Source organism: Notamacropus eugenii, chromosome 2 (assembly GCF_028372415.1).
Source record: "Notamacropus eugenii isolate mMacEug1 chromosome 2, mMacEug1.pri_v2, whole genome shotgun sequence".
NCBI classification, from domain to species: Eukaryota; Metazoa; Chordata; class Mammalia; order Diprotodontia; family Macropodidae; genus Notamacropus; species Notamacropus eugenii.
Genome location: NC_092873.1, coordinates 87,110,450 through 87,132,059, shown reverse-complemented (window position 1 = coordinate 87,132,059; position 21,610 = coordinate 87,110,450). Strand labels below are relative to the sequence as shown.

At 40.3% G+C, this 21,610-nt stretch overlaps 1 long non-coding RNA gene across 7 annotated transcripts; it reads right to left on the bottom strand.

Moving 5' to 3' along the window:
• Positions 1-3,314: 3,314 nt before the first annotated feature.
• LOC140525886 (uncharacterized) lies at positions 3,315-20,858 on the bottom strand. 7 transcript variants are annotated; one of them, XR_011974148.1, is made up of 5 exons: positions 20,730-20,858; positions 6,211-14,791; positions 5,029-5,224; positions 4,181-4,333; positions 3,315-3,476 (listed from the first exon to the last, which is right to left on the bottom strand). It is a non-coding gene; the product is annotated as an uncharacterized lncRNA (long non-coding RNA). The 7 variants fall into 7 exon arrangements; XR_011974150.1 differs by lacking the exon at positions 5,029-5,224 and having other exon boundaries at positions 6,211-6,296; positions 9,221-14,791; XR_011974149.1 differs by lacking the exon at positions 5,029-5,224 and having other exon boundaries at positions 6,211-9,535; positions 10,191-14,791.
• Positions 20,859-21,610: the final 752 nt, after the last annotated feature.

Below are 21,610 nucleotides of genomic sequence, written 5' to 3'. Positions count from 1 at the left end.
TTAAGATAAGTTAAGCGACTTGACCACAGTCACACATGATGCAGCCATGATTTAAATCCAGGCTCAAAGAGTCAGGATTATCTAGCATCAAAGTTAACAGTCTAAGCCTGGATAGAGAATGTATTGAGAACAGCAGCAAAGTGGTTGTCAACATCAATCCAAAGCACACAAAGCTTCAGCACCCACCACCCCCAATACCACAGACAGATTTGTCTCTCAGATCAAAATGTAGAGGAATCTTTACTGATTCCTCAAGCCCTTGATGCATCCTCAATCTCCTTGTAGGTGGAAACCAACGAGACTCTGGCTCTAACCTTGATCAGCCAGGACAACATCAGCAGGGGAATTTTCATATGGTGATAATTGGCTTGGTGGTATTTGTGATTAAATCCACACTTACCACTTAAGTGTGTGACTTGCAGGTGTGTAACTGCTGAAGGTTATCACAGACAGCTCAAAGGCCTTGGAAATGTGAGCTTTTCTGCTCTATTTGCTTAGCAGCTCTGCTCCAGATCAGAAAAGGAAGGAGGATTGAGCAGCCACTCCAATGTACCAGTTCTGAGGCTGTCACATTTCTGTGTTTATTTGGGAAATCAATAAATGAAAGTATCTGCATTCCCTCTCTCTAAACTTCAGGCAGAATGGTGCGAAACTTTAGAGACATCTGATTTCTCTTCACTAAAATCTGCTATATCTGCTGACACTTCTCAGATCTCCTGTCCTAACTTAGAATTTGGCTAAAGTAAAATGTGGGGCAAACTACACTTTAGCATTTTTTTCCAAAAGAGAACAGGGAAGAACAGTAGCCCTGCAGCCTACTCCCACTTAAGGTTATCTAGTAATAAAAATTGTTTACATTTATTTAGTGTTCTATGCTTGGAAAGTGCTTCAAATATATTATTTCATTAGTTCTTAATTTAATTATTTCTTTTAATTTAGTCTTATTAATCTATTTTACCAAGAACAAAATTGAGCAGGGAAAGTAACTTGCTGTCTCTCTGCTTCTGCCTTTATTTGTCTCTATTTGTTTCTGAAGTTTGGATTTTGTCAAAGGGCCTCACTTGAGGACCTAGAAGGCCTCAGATTTGGCACTCCTGCAATATCCCTTTCTAAAAGGTAATGAAGTCTGGCTAACTAATTGTTAACAACTATTAATCATTGGGGAAGTGCTAGCACACTGAGAAAGTCTAGTGAGCTATAATATTAGACTATCAGGTAGCATTTATTAAGTGCTTATTACGGTGACCTCCTCCACACAGGCCCTGAGAGACCCCTAGAACCCTGAGGCAACAAGTAAGCATCTGCCCTTTGAGGTCTGCCAGTGTGAGTAGGAGCTGACTTATACAAACCCAGAGTGCACAGTGAGGGAAGCATAGTATTCCTCACTTAAAAAATTCTATCTAATTACATGGGCAGTTTTTTGTCCTCAGTTTCAAAGAGGACCAATGACATCTCAGGGAGATGCGTTGACTGGTGTATGAATTGTGTCTAAGTGACAAAGCCCCTAAGTCATCCACTGCATCCTGGGCCATTTTTCCTCACTTTTGTCTTGCCATTGGACTTGGATGACTGGGAAAAAGAGGGAGGCTGATAACTTTGTGCAAGCCTGCCTCACATCAGTCTAGCTCCACTTCCTTTCCCATAGCCTTCTCCGTGATGGGTTTAAAAGAAAAGCTTCCTGAGGGTCAGAGGCAAAGGAATGACTGGAGAGAAAGCCAAGGCTGAGAGTGAGGAGGAGGGAGTGTTTATGGAAGAAAGAGAACCTGGGAAATAGTGGTATTGCCCATTAAGAGGGTGGGGGCCAGAAAGATGGGGGAAAAAGGCCTCTCTGCACCAGCACAATAACAACTATTCTCAACAACTACTGGACACACATAATCCACACACTGTGATTCATCACCTAAGAAGAAAGCACGTAAGTCCTATGTGGCTGGCTGTAGGTGTAAGGTTCTAGTCCCTTGCCATACATTATAATGAACATTGTTCTGTCTCATTGACAGAGCAGGAATTGCATCTGTGAGTATAGAATATGTGCTTTCGATGTGCTTATTGAAAGAATAACATGTATGAATAGGCTATATCTTACAAAGCAATGAATAAAATATAAAGTGGAAATTAAGAGAGAGCATGTAAGACAGGGAAGAGGAAGAGCTGCAGGATGAGATAACTTCACAGAAGTATTTTCAGTTTAAGTTATAACCAGTGTGACATTTAAAAAATTTGAGAGACATACTTATCAGGTAATGAATCATTTTGTTAATATGTTAAAACATTATCAATAAAAGGGGTAAATGATATTGTCTAACGCCAAACACCCCTTATGGAACCAACTCAATTCTTATATGAACTTGGAAGAGTGAGAGTTCCTGAGGTGACTCTTCCAATGAGGAGCTGGGGGATATGACTTTGATCATGTGTTTATTTCCAAATCACGCCTAGCCTTGGGCAATTAATGAAAGAATTTATCCCCATCCAGACCTGAGTAGAACACAATGAACAGAAATTTACCTAGATAAGATGGTCTAGATTGAGTAAAATTTTGGCAGAGGTCAGTAATGTCCTTCAAAGACTTCAAAAAAGTGATTATGACAGGGAACGAACCTGAATGTGCCCTGTAGTTGGTTATTAACGATCATTTCTCTCACCAGCTAGGGCAGGGTTATAATATCAAAACAAAGAAGTGAGCTATGATGCAAATTGGGCCATAGACTGGAAGAGAGTAGAAGGGTTGAAAACAGCTAGCATCCTGGATTCAAACTCTTCTGTCCAGCAGAGAGTGAACATGAGATCTCAAAGTCTGGAGGAGCAGGGGAGAAGACTAGCTTATATAGTCTGGTCATTCAAAAGGGAATGTGCTTCTCTGAAGAGGTGTATTCTCTATAAGCCAAAGAATATGACTGGACTCCTTGTAAAGCATCTTTGCTTGCACAGATGTTTTCTCAGCAGTTGAGAAGGCTGACCATTTTATTGATGAAGGGTAACAAAACAAATAAGTCGTACTGTGGGTAAAGGACTGGAAGAAAAGGTAGAGAGAAGGAGCTTAGAGAAATAAACATAGATAAAGGAAGATTTAGGAGTGAGGACATAGGAAAAGAAGGATGAAAGAGGGAAATTTTAGGATTAAAGGTCATGAAGGAGAAACACTTTTGGCAGAAACAAAAATCTCACCCTCATGGGCAAGTTCAAGATAGTGAAAAGTTGTTCACCACAGGTGAAGAGTAAATCCTCAGCATTATTCTCTGAGAATAGAGTGTTTGAGGGTAGGTGAATTTTAAAACTATTTCAAGTATCACAGAAAACTGATTTCACTCCAATTCAATGCAACAAACATTTATTAAGAGATTACTTGTAGCTGATGGTCTTAAAGTGACATCTGAGGGACACCAATCTCAGCTTCATCATACTCCAGGTCCTCAAAAGACATTGGTGGGGCACCTTCTCCCATCCTGGAGTCAAGGAGAAGTCAGGAGACGGACCTAGAAACAGGAGAGTGGAACAGAATTTGCCTGTGTCTAAGGAAAAGCAGGAAGCCTTTGGTGGTGGTCCAGGTGGGTGAAAATGTGTGTTCATCCTTTGTTGCTGAAGAAGATCATGCTATCAGAGAAGTGATGACTTGACTTGCACTTGACCTTGTTTTGAGTGAGGGAGGCCTGTGCAGGTCACCAACCTCACGTCTCCTTTGGAGCCATCTGAATCCAGTGACCAGATATTCATCAGGATGACTGGAGATGAGCCAGGATGAGGCAATTGGGGTTAAGTGACTTGCCCAAGGTCACACAGCTAGTGAGTGTCAAGTGTCTGAGGTGAGATTTGAACTCGGACCCTCCTGACCCTTGCACTGATACTCTATCCACTGTACCACCTAGCTGTTCTGGGTGAAAATAATACCACCTTCAAGACTTGGGTAAAGAATCTTTTCTCAGTCCAGATGCACCAGTGACAGCAATGGGAGCAGGAGTCACTATGATTGAAAGAGGGCTAAGGAAAGGCTTCTCTTTAAATTGAGGATGGGTTGGAGTCCAAGGGGAATGGGAGCCTGGAGGAGGCAGCTTCAGAACCCCAGAACCTGTTCATTTTGTTGCTTAGCAACATCACTGTGGGTACAGTTTTCCCAGGTGTATTTCTGAAAATGTGAATACGAAGAATTCTCAGGTCAATAAGTCTGTTGGAAATCACTCACCTGTGTGTGATTTCCTGTGCTCATCCCATTCATCTGTAGGCTCCAGAGTACTGCCCTCATTCATCTGAGTGACAGAGAGAATTTCAGGCCCAGATAATTTTTCAACATCATCATACCCATCACCCAGAGGATCATCAGGCAAACTTGAGATATCTGAGGGAGAGATGATAGTTTTGCTTTCAACACTATTTTTTGGTAAGTGATGTTCTTGTGCATGTGAAAATAAATATATGAATTCATTTTTTTTAAGATAGAAGGAAGTGTGAAGTGGTGTTCAAAGCTGAATTTAGCTGAAGAAGATTACTTAGAGTTAAGGACCTGACCTTGCAGTAAGAATCACCGAGGTGTGAATGGGGACTAATGCTCCCTCATATAGCACAATGATTTCAGTCCCCTTAATGTTGTTTTCCCTTCATTTCTTTTTGTTTCAAAATTCTCCTCTCTTAATTTCCATTACTCACTCCATATCACTGACTCCAGCTTCAAGAAGAAAATCACTTAACCCAGAACTTTCAGCCCTGTCATAATTCAATTCATTTTGCTGTGGTGTGAATGACCCTGGGACCTACAGCAGAACCTACACCAGAGAGAATAAACTGATTTGTTGGATTATCCTCTGGAATCTGATGTCTCTTTGATCATTTTTCTGACTTTCAAATCAAGCCCTACACCCCTCTGAGGGGTCTAGTCAGCTATCAAACCAAACCTGGTTCCTTTCTTCCCTTTCTCTGAATCATTTCCCTTGTCTCAGTCCAAACCTCTATCTCCCAAGCACATCTGGAGTGAGAGAGTGTCTAACTATTATTGAAAGTATTCCTAAAAGTTTGGTCTAGGGAGGTAGAGGACACCTGAGGTGAGGAGGAGTTGGGACAGCAGAGTAATATTTTAGCTGATGCCTTTCAGGGCAGAAAACTCCTTGGGAAACATGAGTCTTTGCCTGCACCTGCCCTTTCCTGTTACTTGGGGAAAGTGCAGGTTGACTTTTGCCTTCATATTCCTCTGTGTAGTATGAAAGATTGTCTCTCACGTCATTCAGAAGAGACTCTGAGGAGAAGACGAACATGACAGAATTAAAGAGTCCACCATATTGGGTCTGTCCATAGATTAGAACAATATAACCAGGTGTTCTGACACCAGGTAGACCAGCCTTAAACAAGGGATACCTCAATGAAAGGTCTCCAGTGAAAAGGATGATTAGTCAAAGTGTTCTGGATGAGAAAGGAGAACTCCCAGTTGGGGAAACCCTTACACTGCTTTCCTGGAAGTCTCCATATTTAGCTAGTGAAGAACTTAACTGACAAGATGTTAATAATTTAAAACAAGCTATTTTCCAAAGATCACATCACATCATAGATGATATTGTCTTCAGAGAAGGGTTTTGGTCCTCATGCAGCGTAGGGGTAAAAGTGTGGAAATCTGAAAGTTTGTTATTAAGTGAGGGTCTCAGGGGAGAGGTCACTCTCTTCATAAGGATCAGTATAATTCATGAGGTTGGAAAAGTCCTAATGGTATGGAAAGGGGTTTCAACCACAGCTTCATGTTATTATCTTTTAGGGACTTCCAAGCACTTTTTGCTCCAATTCTGTTCTTATCAAGAAAGTTCCTGATTTAGAAGGAATGTTATATTGGTGTTAATCAATTCCATTGAGTAGGCTATTCTCTTAGAGAAATGGAATCATTGCATCTATGGACCTGAAATTATGAGGACCTTATCCTGAAAGTTCAGTAGGCACTATAATCAAGGCAACCCAGACTGACAAAAGAATATCAGAAGGAAAAGAACACAGAGCTCTGGACATTTTCCCTCTAGAGATGAGTTGCAGAGCTCAGATATGGGCTATTGGACCTGCCTACCTATGTAGAGAATGAGAAATGGAAACTAAAATACTATGAGTTTTGAGGAACTGCAGCAGGCAGGTATAGGCAGAGATTTCTGAAGATGACAAGGCCATAGATTCTGATAGTGATCAAAGCAAATAGTTCATATCCAGAGTGTCCAAGGAAAGAGAATGGGCAGAAGATATACATACCTGGGCTTCTCAGAAGGTCCTCCTTGTACCATGTAAGGTAGTAATCAATGTCTTGGTACATGACTTCATAAAGAGAATCCCCATATCTGGGCAAAGATGGAACAAATGGCTATGGATCAGAAACTCAGGGCCTGAGGTCATCATCTGGTATATATTTGTCTTAGAGGTGCTCCTGAATATACTTTCTTTTCATGCTCAAACTACTCCCTAATTCTAATATGGATGCCCAACCCCACTTGTTTGAAATACACATAACTAACACAAGCTTTGTGATCACAACTCAGCCTTTCCTAGACCAATGACAGTCAGAGTTATTTGGGGCTTGAAAACCAGAGCAAAATATGTGGGTCCTATCCACTCCTGAAGTACTTTATTTGACCTTGTCCAAAATCCCTATCCGTATGATTGCCTCCCTTTACTCACCCACATCATTACCCATTTTACTCAGGTTGCCCACCTTGTTGCTGTATTCTCCCTCCATGCATCTGAATCCCTAGCAGAATGAGAACCAGGAAGAGAGGGCCCCTAAAATGAGGCAGACGATCCCAAGTAGAGAGTTCAAAAAAGGTTTAGATCCTTTAGAGAAGAATCATAAGGCTCTGGATTATGGAAGAAGTTGTGAAACTGCCCAGGACAGCTCAGTGAGGTGAGTATGGAGAGGGAAGGGAAATCTGAGGCTCACCCTCAACCTGAAGATCTTCCAACTGGGGAACCTTTCCCCATAACTACCCTGTAGAGGGGCCTGGGATAGGTCTGGATGCCCAAGAAAGGACACTGAAGGAACCATCCTTCCTTTTGGGGACTGAGCTCCAGGCCTCCAAACTGGAAATTGGCAGCAGGTGATATATTCTTGAAGAACATTCTGTGGACCTCCCCGCCCAAGCTCCCCTTCAATCCCCAGCTCACAAGCTTCTCCACAGCTTCTCAAGATACTGGTATAGTAGATCTCCTCAGAGATGAAAGAATCCCACAAGCTCAGCCTTGGGCCTGTGAAGGTTTCTGCTGTCAAATGAACCCAAAGGGGATAGGAGGGGAGAAAGGGAGTGGTAGAGCAGTGTACCTTTTGTGGTAGATGCCAATTGTCCTCTCAATTGGAAGATTATAGGAGAAAAAACATCTGAAAAATGGGCAGAGATCAGGTTGGGTATGACCTCTGGATCCTGCTCTGAACCCCTTATGATGTGAACATCCTCCCTTAATGCTCCATCCAAACATCTTAGGAAGGCTCTTGGATCTCCTCAGTCCCCTTTATCCATGTCAAGCATAAGAAGAGACTTAGAGACTATATGGACTGGAGTCATAGGACCTTTGCTGAAGTCACATCCCAAATTCAGATGCCAAAATAGGAAATTTGTGGAAGGGCCACATATTCTCTAAGAAAGTTCTGTAGGGCCCCACCCACCCCTAGACAAACTTCTAACACAAGTTTCTCAGTAGATTCTCTGACCGAGAGTTAATTTTACAACATATGAAATTTTTTCCCTAGTTGATGGATGTCTCATGTAATCTTCCTCTTGTCCCGTGAACATCTCAAACTCAATGTATCCAAAATAACACTCATTATCTCCTATGATTTCTCCTTCTTACACACTGTAATGTCCTTCCAAACATCCCTAGTACCATTGAAGACACTACCACCCTCCTAATCACTCAGACTGGTGATCTTGGTGCTATCCTTAAATCCTCCCTCTCACTTTCCCACAGATCCAATTACTTGGAATATTTTGTAATTTCCATCTCCCCATGTTCCTTCTTTTCACTAATAGAACCACCACTCAAATTCAGGTCCCCATCACATCCAGGATTATTACAAAGCCTTCTGACTGGGCTTTCACATGACAATAGTCTTTAATCACCTGCTAAAGTTTTAATTCTGGAGCAGGGATTGAGAACATATAATGACTTACTTGGCCCTCTACAATCTTTTAACTGAATGCAAACTCCAAGGAACAGAGATGTTTGTATGTGGTAGGATAGTAGTTAGTAGACAAGAATTGCCTTGGCAAGAAGAAGGGTCATCTCTTTGTGTGTGATGGGGTGAAGGAGAAGATAGTGACAGAGAGAATATGGGTGATGTGATATGTGGAGGTAAGAATAGGTAGCTCTTGATGAATGACTTCAATTTTTTCAATGAAATATGAGACAAAGATGAGAAGGAAGGGGAGAGGAGATTTGAGGAGGGATGAAAAAGTTTGGAAAAGCCACTCTGGAGAAAGGGCTAGTGAATCAATTAGGGAGGCATAAAAGTATTCACTTGCTTTCACATAAAATTATGTAATATTGTAGTGAATTCAGTCAGAATGGCTTCATGATTTTATCCAACTTCATTCAAGTTTCCCTGATTAGAAGCAAATGCATGGTGGGAATAACCTAGGGCTGAGACTTGTAAGGGCAAGTATGGAGATAGTATCAGAGGACAAGAGACATGATAGAAGAGGATAGAATAGAGATGAAACAGTTCACCAAGGAATCAAAGATGAGAGTTTTGTCAGTGCAAGAATGATGACCCTGGAAACATCTGAGGTGTGAAGGACGTGATGAGGATGAAGAATAGTGAGGGGGTTGCAAGGCAGAGGGAGAGGTATAATGACCATTAATTATGATAAGCTAAAGGAAATTCACAGTTCACAGACATAAATGGAATTCTTGTAGGTGATAGCAAGATCAAGAGCATGACCATCTTTTAATGTCTCTGAGTTGGATAGAGATCTGTGGAAATGAATAAGATTACCTGGCAAGTTTCAGTGTTTTGGGGAATATTTAATCCTCTTCTATGAGAGGAATTGTGGAAGGCAGACTGACTCAGAACTTGTTCACATGAAGGTTTTAATAAATGAAAATAAAAAATTTAAAGTCTTTGTTACATAACTCCTACCAGCCTAGGTCTCCTCCACTGTTTCCTTGGATGGATTAAAATAAATTGGGGTTTATATCTTGTCCACAGATTGAATTCACTTGGACTAAAAATTCCATTAAAAAGAAGTCAAATAGAAGAGACAGATGTAGTTACCTTCACATGTGATAATGGTTTCCTCTCCCTGTTGGCAAGAATTTTGGTCCCAAGACTGAGAAGAACAATGCCAGAGGAAAGATTCTTGGCCCTGGCAGGTGATTTTGTCTATTCACCTGGCCTGCAAACTTTTTGGGGGGCTAGACAGTATTTCAATATGTCCTTTGGAACCACAATTCAGGTGTCTGCAAATCACTGATACACTATTGTCACCCATGGAGTTGGAACAAACACGATCCCATGTTCCATTGTAGAAAATCTCTAGCCATACAGAGCACTTATAGTCCTGACTCACCAACCTGAGATCCAGGAATTCTGTAAATGGAGAGGAAGGTATGGCATAATCAGAGGGACATTTGTTCCCATATTCTCTGGGTCTCTTCCCCCTGGAAATTGTATTAGATTCTCTGGCTCTGCTGGGGAGTCTCCACTGGATAGACTGAGATCTATTTTCAGAATGACTTTCTCTATATTTCTGTTCACTTGTCTCTATGTCATTGTCTCCCCTCATTGATAAAGACAGAAATGCCTCTACTGGAGTTCACTACTGAGTTTCACAGTTTCAAAATCAGTGTGTATCTGTGAAACACCAAAGAAAAGCAAATCAACAGACACATATTTTATACATTTTCTGTGAAAACCATTCTACTAGGATATTAAGGTGTAGAAAGCACACACAAACATATGCACATGCACAACACATATGTATCTGTATACATACATATGTACATATATGTGTACACACACATATCTTCATAAACGAGGAGGCCCACCTATACAGTTGCAGGAGCTGAATAAAATCAACCTTCAGATAAAAGGCTTTGTCCTGAAACTGAACTCTAGGGAGGGCTCTGGTTAGAGTAGGAAGTTCTCCCTGTCTGAATCAGCTCCCTTTCCCTCAGGTCTCTAAGTCTCACCTCCTCAGTGCTCCCATAACTCTCAGTGTTAGTGGGATGTGTGTGTCCCAGACCTGAACAGAGGACATCCACATCATCTTTGTGTCTGCAGTTATGCCAACCCCAGCGGAGGAAAGGGCACTCCCCTAGGTGAGATTCATTTTCAGGGCAGTTAAGCTCATCTAACCAGATGGGCCCTGATCCTTGTCCAAAGTGAGCAGAGACCATGGCTTCAAGAGCCACTCCACAGCCTAGCTGCCTGCACACCACGTGGGCATCACTCAGGTCCCAAGAATCATCAGAGATGGTCTCCCAGGTTCCATCATAAAAGACTTCAACTCTTCCAGAGCAGGGTCCTCTTCCATTCAACAGATGAAGTTGTCCATTTTCTACAGGGAGAAATTCAAATTAATTGTACATTTTTCCAAGGAAAGGAAAGGATTTCCTCAGATTGTCCAATTTTTTTTTCTTACCTGAAAATAGAAAAGGTGCCTTTTCCTATCCAGAATGTAAATTATTGAATGTGAGGGACTGTGTCTGATTTCCTGCTAAAAGCAAACACAGCTCAGACCCAGGGCCGGAAATTTTATGCTGAGAGGGGATAAGTAAGGTAAATATGTATCTGGAGGAAAGGCATTGGATGAGGGAAGGAGAGGGTCAGCAAATTACAGAGAAGATAGGTTATGAGGGAGGGACAAAGGGATTTCCCAGTCTAAGAAGGAATATTTTGGCTCTACCAGATCAAACAGAATTATTCTCATCGACAGTTCTATTGTTCCATCCCCAAAGCTCCAAACATACCCTCCATGTACAGAGTGCTCTAAAACTCTGTGATTTTCCATAAAGGAAAGCTTCTGGGAGAAAGACAGTAGCACTTGTAGCTGATCATACTTTCTTAGACTTTGCTCCTCTTTGCTAGGTCTAGCATCTGTGCACCATAGAGGATAGCTTCCTCCTACCATATATCTGCCACTAAACTATGTCTAAACACTAAAACAGGAGATTTTTACTTGGAATACAAGAATTTGTTTTAAAACATATTAATAAACATGGCTTAGGGTGGGGGGCATTGAGGGAGGTAGGAAGGGAGAAAATATGTAACTAATATTTAAATGAATGTTAAAAATTGTCTTGACATGTAATTACGAAAAATATAATATAATTTTAAAAAATATATTGATAACCATATTTCAGTATGCTTGGTCTCTTATTTGTGTAAGGAGAGCCCCACATGTAGCAAGGGCCTACGTGTAGAGAGGTCTCTGAGTGGTGAGGCCTCATGTGTCCAAAGACTGTCCCTGTCACATATAGCATGGAGGTGTCATTGTGTCGCTCAAAGGGAGGAAGAATAGATACCTTTAGCCCTCCTCAGCTCCTCTTGTTGTAGTTCAGTTATTTCAGGTTTATCCAACTCTTTCTGACCCCATTTGGGGTTTTATTTTCAAAGATACTGGAGGGGTTTGCTATTTCCTTCTCCAGGTCATTTTATAGAGGAGGAAACTGAAGCAAATAGGGTTAAATGACTTGGCCAGGGACAAGTAGCTAGTCTGAGGTCAAATTTGAACTCAGGTCTTCCTGACTCCTCATTCTATCCACTGTATCACCTAGCTGCCACTCTACCTAGCTTCTTCCCCTTCCCTTCTTTAAGGGAGACTTTAATTCCCACCCTGAGGGAAAGCAGTAGGTTGGGACCAGAGGCTGCTCTGCTCTCCTCAGAGAGAAGGGGAACCAGGCTAGAATTATTTTTATCTGCTCTCTTGAGTCATTATTGAGTTCAATCAAACTTCTGATTGTTTTGACATTAATTGGAGGGGGAGATCAGTTTAGTCTTAGAAACAGTTGCAAGGTTACACCAAAGGAGGCCATGGCCAAAGAAAGTCAACAATCTCTGTCCTGGAGGCACAGGTGTCTCTCTTGGACTACTTGGACCATATGAATTCCTTCTTCCTCCTGTTTAAGAGAGAAAATGTGGAGGTTTTCAAATACTAGGCAACAAATAAATGTTAGTAGATTGACTTTCCTAAGTAACTGAGGAAAAAGAAAACATAAAAGCAAAAACTCTCCATTTCTACACATCTCTAGAAATGGCGTCTCAAGAGGAAGCTAGTGTAGCACAAGTGAAAGGAACTTCACTAATTCTAACCTGTTTCTAAATTTCTCACCTGCTCTCTGGAACTTTCGTACTGAAGGGACTAGAATAGCAAGTGGTAGTGGGAATTGTATGAACCACAGTAACTCCAACTTGTGATTCAGTTCTAGAGGTGGCTAGATTCTTTTTCTATTCACTTATGGGTCTCGTCCAATTTTTATCTTGTGAGAAAACTTTCTTCAATGTTGGGCATTGGGAGAAAACATTATTGTATCTTTTCAACCTCATCCTGCATGGCTAGGACCTGGACCACCTCTACTTGATGCTTAAGTAAGGACCTAGGTTATGCTGACTAGGAACTCTGTCAGATCCAAAATTTGATGCAAGGATTCTTCTCACAAGCAACCGATATATTTTATCTGAAATCTGGTCCAGTACTATTCAGTAGTTATTATTTTCAAGTTCTTTTGATTGAATGCAGACACTTTGGGAGCATTAGTACACCTCTTTTACTGATGTCAGGGAATTACACCTATTTGTTCTCCCTTTCCAAACTTGGAAAGCCCCTAATCTTTCCTCCAATTAGAAATCAGATAACCAAATTTTTATCCTTATAAATTATTTTGTTTTAATCAGTTGCTCTTATTTGATTGCTTTTAATGCATAAAAATCTGTCTCCCTGTATTCTTACTGCCAAGCTGAGAAAGACCATTGGTCCAGGTTTGTTTAGCAGTTGGCATGTATTGCTTAATAAACTGATAAGTTTGATATCTAGAACCTTTGCTTCCTCAGTCATTTCATCATTCATACACTTGACTATCTCTTCTCTTAAGTTTTCCCACCAGTCTCTACCTGACCTGCACTGACCAAATGGATAGCTTCTTTACCTTGAAGAATCCTGCTCCTCTGAGCCCTGACTTAGTATTTTACTCTGGACATTGATCTATTTGTATGTCTGATGAGAAGATTTTACTCTAATTCACTCTTAGTATCTCTAACAAATTTTCAAAGAAGATAAGATTGTGTAATCTTTGACTCAAGGATCTATTTACATAAGAATCTCTTCATTGGTGGAAACTGATTTCATGAGATAAAGTTAGTGAGAACTGAAGAGAAGAGAGTTGCTGGTCTTTTGTCTCAGTGTCTCTCTTTGTGATCAGGATATCTCTTTTATGCAACTTTCACCATCTCAGATCCTTGTGAAATCAATTTCCACCAATGAGGAGATCTTTTGCAAATGACCCTTTGAGAAAAGATTTGCAATTTTCAAGGAATAAAGTCCTGAAATTTTATTCTTAGATGGCTGTATCATTCTCTACCTAATATTGAATCGTATCCCAGTATCTTTGATCCTCTCTAATCTATTCTGTCCTTGCTGGATGATTTTACCATCTTGCCCTGTGTAAACGTGCTTCTAAATGTGAATTTAGACAATTTCATGTCCTTCCTGTCTAAATTTGTTTATTCTTAATCCTTCCTGCCCATGCCCAGAGCCATTATATCCCTTTTTACTATTGGTACTACACATTAGCATAAGTACACTTTCCTCCAAAGTACTTGATGGATCACAATACATCTTTCCTACTTGGGAAATCCCAAAGAAAATTCATGAATGAATGATAACATATGAAAAGTAATTATGGACAAATGCATGATTCCCAACAACATGGTTAGGACTCTTCATATTTGCTATCAGAAAAAACATGCCATGGCACTCTTATGAATACTGAAAAAGATTACCAGACTACTGATGGGTGTGGACACTTGCATCCTTTTCCTTCCTGCACATATCAATGCTTTCACTGGTCCATCACTGAGAGATATGCTGTGAGTCCAAAATAGAGATTTCCCTTCATTAACCTGAGTAGACCACAGAGGCAACTTTTCCTTTGGAACATGGAGAAGTACCCAAAATAATCACAGAACAATTCCATCAATGGGATTCAGTCCCTGTGCAATAAAATGTGTCCCCTGTGATCTAGAAACTTCCACTGCCAAAGTGTGCATCTTCTGGAGGATTCATGGTAACACCACAGTGGAGCTGATGGCACAGAACATTGGCATCTACCAGGTCCCAGTGGGAGTCACAAAGAGTTCTCTAGATCCCCAAAACTTGGATCTCCACTATCCCTACACATTGGGAGTTTCCATTCATCAGGCAAAAGTCTGTGTACCCTGGAGAGAAGAAGACAAGGCTTTAAACAAGTGAGTGTTACTTTCTAATCTCGGTTTCAAATACCATGTGGGAGCAGGATAAAAGCATTGTGTAAGTTTTCCTTGAACAAATGACTCCAACATCCATGTTGTGATTGCATTTTCTTTGTGGAAGTGGTACTGTGGGGTGTTGTCACGGAAATGGTTCACTTCCATTACACTGGAATTCTTTATCCCAGATGGGTCGATTTCCTCTTTCAAAGTGAGCACTTTTCATGATAGAGACTGCAGTTCCATGTTCTAACTCAGCACAAATGATTTTGGCAGTAGGAAGAGTAAAATACCAATCACAAACCATGCTCAGTTTTATTCCAGAATTGACTTCTTCATGCACATTACAAGGCCTGTCTCCTGAAATCAGCTTCACAAATCCTGGAAAGACAAGAAAAAACTCCAGTGAGTACCCTTGAAGGCCATGATCCCTGTGATGAGGAGAGAGATACAATTATTTATGTTAGACTGTGTCTTCCATATTCCTAAGGGAAAAGCTGAAGAACTTTCTTTAAGTGAGCACGTGACAATTAACACTTTGGAGGCACATTGACTATGATTGAACCTGAAATAAAACTGAAAGTGCATAATTCCTGGTACTTTTTGGGAGAGCATGTTTCATATACGTAGGGAGAGGCATGTGGAAACAGCATAGGGGATGGATGCCTCTTAGTCAAGGAGAAGAAATAGACCCATATGACAGCTCACCATTAGAGAAGTAACCATCTCTTCTGCCCCAAGAACCTGGTTACTCTAAATAGAATTTCTTTTCAATTTTCTGGGGCTTTGTTCATATTTTTTCTTCCTGTTTTTCAGATAACACATGCTTAGATAGCCTATATTTCAGTTGTCTTGGGGTCTTTATAATAGATTTATGAGATGTCCAAAGTTGTTTCTATATTTATGCACCCCATATTTCATTCACAGTTTCTATATTTTTCCATGGTTAATTTCCTGCTACTTCTGGAATGTTTGAGAATTAGGACTCAGGGGCAAAGAAGTAAGGATATTTTAAAACACACACTCCTTTAACTATGAGGGTGTACCAATACAGTAGGATATCAGGAAGGAAGAAAAGAACTTGTCTGAAATACAACAGTAAGTGCACTGAAGATTAATGCGCATATATAGATTTGTGAATTGTAGGACTAGGCCACCATTATTCTGTCAGAGAGACAGAGTAAGAGAAAAACAAAGAGAGAGACAGAAACAGAAAAAGACAGAAAGACAGAGACAGAGAGAGACAGACATAGCCATAGACACACAGAAAAACAGAGAGGGAAGAAGAGGAAAGGAGAGGGAGAGGGAGACTGAGAAAAGAAAGACACAGAGAGAAAGAGAGAGAAAAAAAGAGGAAAATAGGTGACACTTCTATGACTGAAAGTAATCACTTCCAACATTGAATCTATTTTATGATTTGATAGTCCTACTCTCTACAAACCATTCTCCTCAGTCTGTGAGTCCGAAATAAGACCACAATACTTTGTCACTTGACTCTAGCATCTGTTACATTTGCTACAGAGATTTTTATGGATATGATTATGAACAGAAACTGTGAATTTGGCAGTGCACTATGGTAAGGACAGAGTAGATGTTGTTGGCTGCCAGAAAACCATCTTTAGCAGGGATCAGAAAAGCTTCTCGTTTCTTAATAACCAGAAAATAATATGCTGAGAGCAGGAGCCCCAAGATTAATCTCTCTGGGCTACACTGAGAATGTAGATGATGCAGGTTAGCTGTATTAGGTCCCTTCACCCACAGTAATAGTTGCAGCATAGAGACAGAAATAACTAGAGAAAATGAGGAATATCAGTGAATGAAACACTAACTCCAAATGATCTCCTCCAACTTTTGCAGTTACCTTATGGCTGCTGCTCACAATTGTCATACTACTATTTGCTAGGTTTGTTTTCTTTAGAATGGAGACTCTATCTTCCTTTTTCTACCTTTATGATTAGTATAAAACTGCCCACCTGAGGAGGCAGAGTCAAGTTCACAGAACAACAGGAATTTGCACACAGAGTTGCCAAAAAAAACTCCTCCAGGAAGATATACAGAATGTGCCAGACTATATCCTGATACAGAAAATCTAAGAAAAAGTGAGAATGAAACATTTTTTTCCAGCTTGGGTTAGGAGAGTGAGACAGACAGAAAACTCTCCAGATACTAATCTGGCCAGGAATTTGCAGGTCATGGAGAGCTGCAGGAAAGAGAGAGGAGATCTGCCTCAAATACTCTATTCAAGCAGATCAGAAAGGTGCCCCAATTTCATTACATTCTCTGTCCACAATACCTGCCTGGAGAAAACTCTGGAGTACAAAAGAGATATTTTAGTTCTGAGAGCCACAGGACCTGTATTCAAAAATATCCCAGCAAATTATTCATGTTAGTTTATGTGACATTATGGCAGCCAGATTACCTCACTGAACTTCTATTTCCTACTCCATAAGGTAAAGAAGAAGGGGATATGGAGGAGAAATGTTACCAAAGCACCATTGACAGGACTTGGTAACTGATAACTTATTTCAGGGAAAAAGAAAGTGAAAAACTGAGGATGACACTTAGAACTAGGTGACTGTGGGAGAATGGTGGTGGCCTCCACAGTAATAGGAAATAGGAGGTTTAGAGAGAAATAAAAAATTCAATTTTGTATATATTAAATTTCAGATGCCTATAGGACATCTAGATCAAAATGTCCAACAATGAATTGGAGATGTGAGGCCACAAGTCAGGACAGGCTGTTGTTGTTTTGCTTGTCCTTCCTTTTCGAGGAGGATAATGACATCAGGGAAATGATGACATGACTTACAGTTTTGATTTGAGTGAGGTTGGGCTGTGCAAGCCTCCCTTTCTTCTGGTTCAATGACCAAATATTCATCAGGATGACTAGAGATGGCCAAGTTTGCAATGGGAGACCCTGGTCCTTTTAGGTTAAGGCCTTTTCAAATTTTCGCTTTGAGTGAGGTAACACCCATTAAGTGAATAGGCCTCTTTAAGAAGTGAGTCAAGGGATGGTTACTTTAATTTAAAAAAAAATAATAATATTGGAAAGGGAAGCCCTTCAGTGTTGGTGGTCAAAAGAAAAATAGTTACTACTGACATTCAATCTGAGCCAGGAGGGCCCAAAATATAGCCATTAATTGGTGCTTGGGCAGAGACTTATTATAGTCCATTCAATGAGCTCCAGAGGGAAATGGGCTTAAGGTTTAGTCTTTGAGAAAAGGAAAGGAAAGGAAGAAAGAATGAATGAAAGAGAGAAAGAAAGGAAGAAAGAAAGAGAAAGGAAAAGAGAAAGAAAGAAAAGAGGAAAGGAAGGAAGGAGGGAAGGAAAGAAGGAAGGAAAGCATCTAGCCATTAAGCCCCAAGTCAACTGGGCAGCTTCTGGCCATCAGAATTTACTTTCCTTAAAGAAGAGGAAAGGAAGATAATGAAACATAATTAAGCAAACAATTTCGGACATATTAAATTTAAGATGTCTACAGGACATCTAGCTGAAGATATCCAATAGGGAATTGGAGATGTTAGACTGGAGGTCAGGACTGAAAATTATCTGCGCAGAGATGATAATTTAGCCCAGTGGAACTGATCAGATCATCAAGTGAGATAATATAGACAGCGAAGAGAAGAGAGCCCAGGACACAACTTTGGGAAAACATCAATGATTAGTGGGGGTGACCTGAGGAGACTGAGGAGTAGAAGTCAGACAGGTAGGAGGAGAACAAGGAAACAGGAGTGTCATGAAATCTTAGAGAGAAGAAAATAACAAGGAAAAGATAGTGATTGACAGTATCAGTGGCTGCAGAGAAGTTGTAAAGTGTGAGAACTGAGAGAAGTTAATTAGATTTGGCAATGAAGAAATAGTTAATTGTTTTGGAGAGAGCCGTTGCAGTTGGATGATGAAATTGGAAGTCAGATTGCAGAGTAAAGATGAAAATGAGATGAAGGAGAGTGAAGTCACCAATAAGTAGGTAGCCTTCACAAGAATTTTAGCCACCGTAGCTCTGGGCTGGAGGGAATTTCGTCAATTGGGCCAGCTTCCCTGGAAATCCTCTTTGGAAGGTATCTCTTAGATCATTAGAAAGCAGATGAACAATGGACCTTAGGAAATGGTTTTATCAACTGCACTTTGAACAGTAATCAAATATATCAAAATTCAGGCTATTGTTACTCTTGCAGCAAGACAACTTGTCACAATAACTTCCAAATTGGTCTCTGTGCCTCTAGTTTTTCCCTTTCAATTCATCCTCCAGACAACTGCCATGCTGACCTTGACACTACCCTGCTCAAAAATCTCAATTGGCTTTCCCTTTTGCCTCTAGAACAAAATACAAACCCCTCTATTTGATGTTTGAAGACCTTTCCAGTCTAGTTCCAATCTCTCTCTCTGGAAGGATTTCAGATTATTCTTTATTGTCCTGTCTCTGCTGTAGTCACACTAGGCTATTTGATGTTCCCCATACATGGTATTCTATCTCCTGTCTCTTTCCTTTTGCAGTTTGTTCCTCATATTGGGAATGGTCTCCTTCTTCACTAATGACTCTTGGAATTCCCAGATGCCTTCACATCTTACCTCAGATTCTATCATCTAAACCTCCCGATTTCCTGATCATCCAGATTCTTAGAACTCTTCTCACTCCAAAGAGAGTCTGGGTCTGCCCTGAATACATTGTGCCTTTACTTGTCACTGTGCACAGTTCCCTTCCACTTCTAGTGTCTTTGTATCTCCAGTATTTCACTGGTACATAACAGGTACTTAACAGATGTTCTAATCAAAAAGATTCTTACTGGAAATCCAACCCTGTCTCGCCTCCTGAATACATCTAATGTCTGCTTTGTACATCCCACATCTAAAGTAGTATGCATATCCATCCTCTAACTGAGATGGAGATGGAGCAGTAGTGAGTCAAGACAGAGAGTGGGAGCGGGCTATGAAATATTTAACCTTTCAGAGCAGGAAAACTCCTTAGAGAAAATTCCTCCAAGTCCCTCTTTTTTGACAGGAGAGAATAATGAGTTTGAAAGTGGTAAAGTAATTTTCTAAAATTCACATTACTAGAGGGAGAACCAAAGTTTCCTGACAAAAACCAGTCTTTTTTCCACTATGGCTAAGAGTTTATTTTATGTAGGAATAGAAGCAAGTAAGTTTTTCAGTTTCTTCCTTTTGTTAAGGTTAGCACAAAAGAAATCAGTGAATTCATTTTTACTGAGCACTTACTGTAAACAGGCCCAGACATTGCTGGGAATATAGAAAAGTATGTGAAATTCTAAGCACTCACAGGAAGCTTATAATCAATCACTACAGGAAAAAAAAAAAGAGTTTAGTAATTCCTGAACCTCTGGACAGATCTCAGCTCCATCACTCTCTGAACATATCAGTGATTCTGGGGAAACATCACATGACAATACTCACTCTCGGATACGTCATCTATACATGGGGAAGGAATTGACCAGTATCTTAGATGCTGAGATGACTAATTGCAGAGAGGGGAATTCAAAACTATCTTTGGAGCAAAATATTTGCGAAATACTTTGGTTTAGGGAGGGGTGTAAACCCTTATATATAAACTGAGTGTTACAGGTCTTACAAGCACAAACCCTGCATTGGGACTCAGACCTAGGGAGCAGGAACTAAGTTATTTAGATCTTGTAATAGATGATATCAATATCTCTCCTCTCCCAGTCACAGAAGCCATACAAAACCTTCAGATCATTTCACAGACTAATAATGATCTTCCAGCTAGTTACCCAAGGCCAGACCTGCACAGTCTCAATAAAGACTCTTTTAGCTAATGGGCTGAGTGGCTAGATCAGGGCTAGATCTGTGCTTGCTTCATATATGAAGTCATTCTTCCATGAACTCTTACACTGAATTTGACACAAGGCAATGATTTGAAATTTCCTTTAGTCATTTAGAAGGATGGCATGGTACTGTGGTACTTTGACTACAGAAGGTCAAAGGGAGCAGATCAGTGAGCCAAAATGATTCAGTCATGGGTCTTCTATTAGTTTCTTGACCATCTGCCATCTTAGGAGTCACATGAAAGATTAGACCATTCCTGTGACAGTGGGAAGTTTACAATCCAATTCGGGGACAAAATACCATTTCCCCTGATGAATAATCTCCCACCAAACCTAATTGAGAAGGCCTCCAAAAAGAGAAAAAAAAGACATTCAGGCATTGTAATTTTTTTGCATTCCTCAAGACAAATGGCAAATATTGTAGTGTGACTTTCTGACAGATCATTTTTTCCCAAGTTCAGTCCCTCAGTCCATTTCCTAACAATGCAGTCCCTGGGGAATAAGGAAAGTGAAATCTTACCAGAGTTCATTACTAGGAAAGTGAAGAAAAGGAGCACTAGCTTCTGGGCAGTAGGAAGTCTCTCTAAGACCATGCTGACATCACCAGTCCTGTAGCTGTCTTGAAAGTACCAAATCGTCTTGAAAGACCCCAGACTACTGAATGAGAAATATACAGTAACAGGGGAGGAGTATATAGATTCAGCTCCTGACCACACCACCTGTGCTGGGAGCCAATAGAAACTCCTTTTACCATTTCAGACAGTATCAGAGACTTGATCTGCCACAGTCTGAAATTTAAAAACCAATTAAATTCTTACCCCTACATAACTCCTTATATGATAGAAAAGGTCTTTATGATGAAAATTCTGTCTTTGAAGATTGAAATTAGACATGCATGACAGAAGTGGGTGAAAAAGCTACATCTGGGTGACTTTAACTCCCTTGTGGGCACATCTCATTTTCACAATCAGCAAAATATGAATCCAGTCATAATCAGTAATGTGGTCAGTCACTCACTGAACTTCATGGGCCAGATATAGAGTCATCTTTGATATAATTGGGGTTTTTTTTAACATATATTAAGTGGACCACTTCTCATTAGATAAAGTGCAAAGAAACATTTGAAAAAGAAAAAAGTTAATTTCAATATACAATGAAAACCACCAAAAATACACAATTTGGGGATTGGAGAAAATCAATAACCTCAGTTAGGAGTAAGAGTGAAGAATGTAGAATTTTGAGACATGCAGACAAAAGAACCCTAGACAAATAGTACATTGGACTCGAAAATATTTACAGAGATCTCAGTGAAAGTATGATTCAACGGCACAAATGTGTATTAAATGCCAAATATGCACAAGGGATTTGCTCATTCAACATCATTCAACATCACTGGCCTAC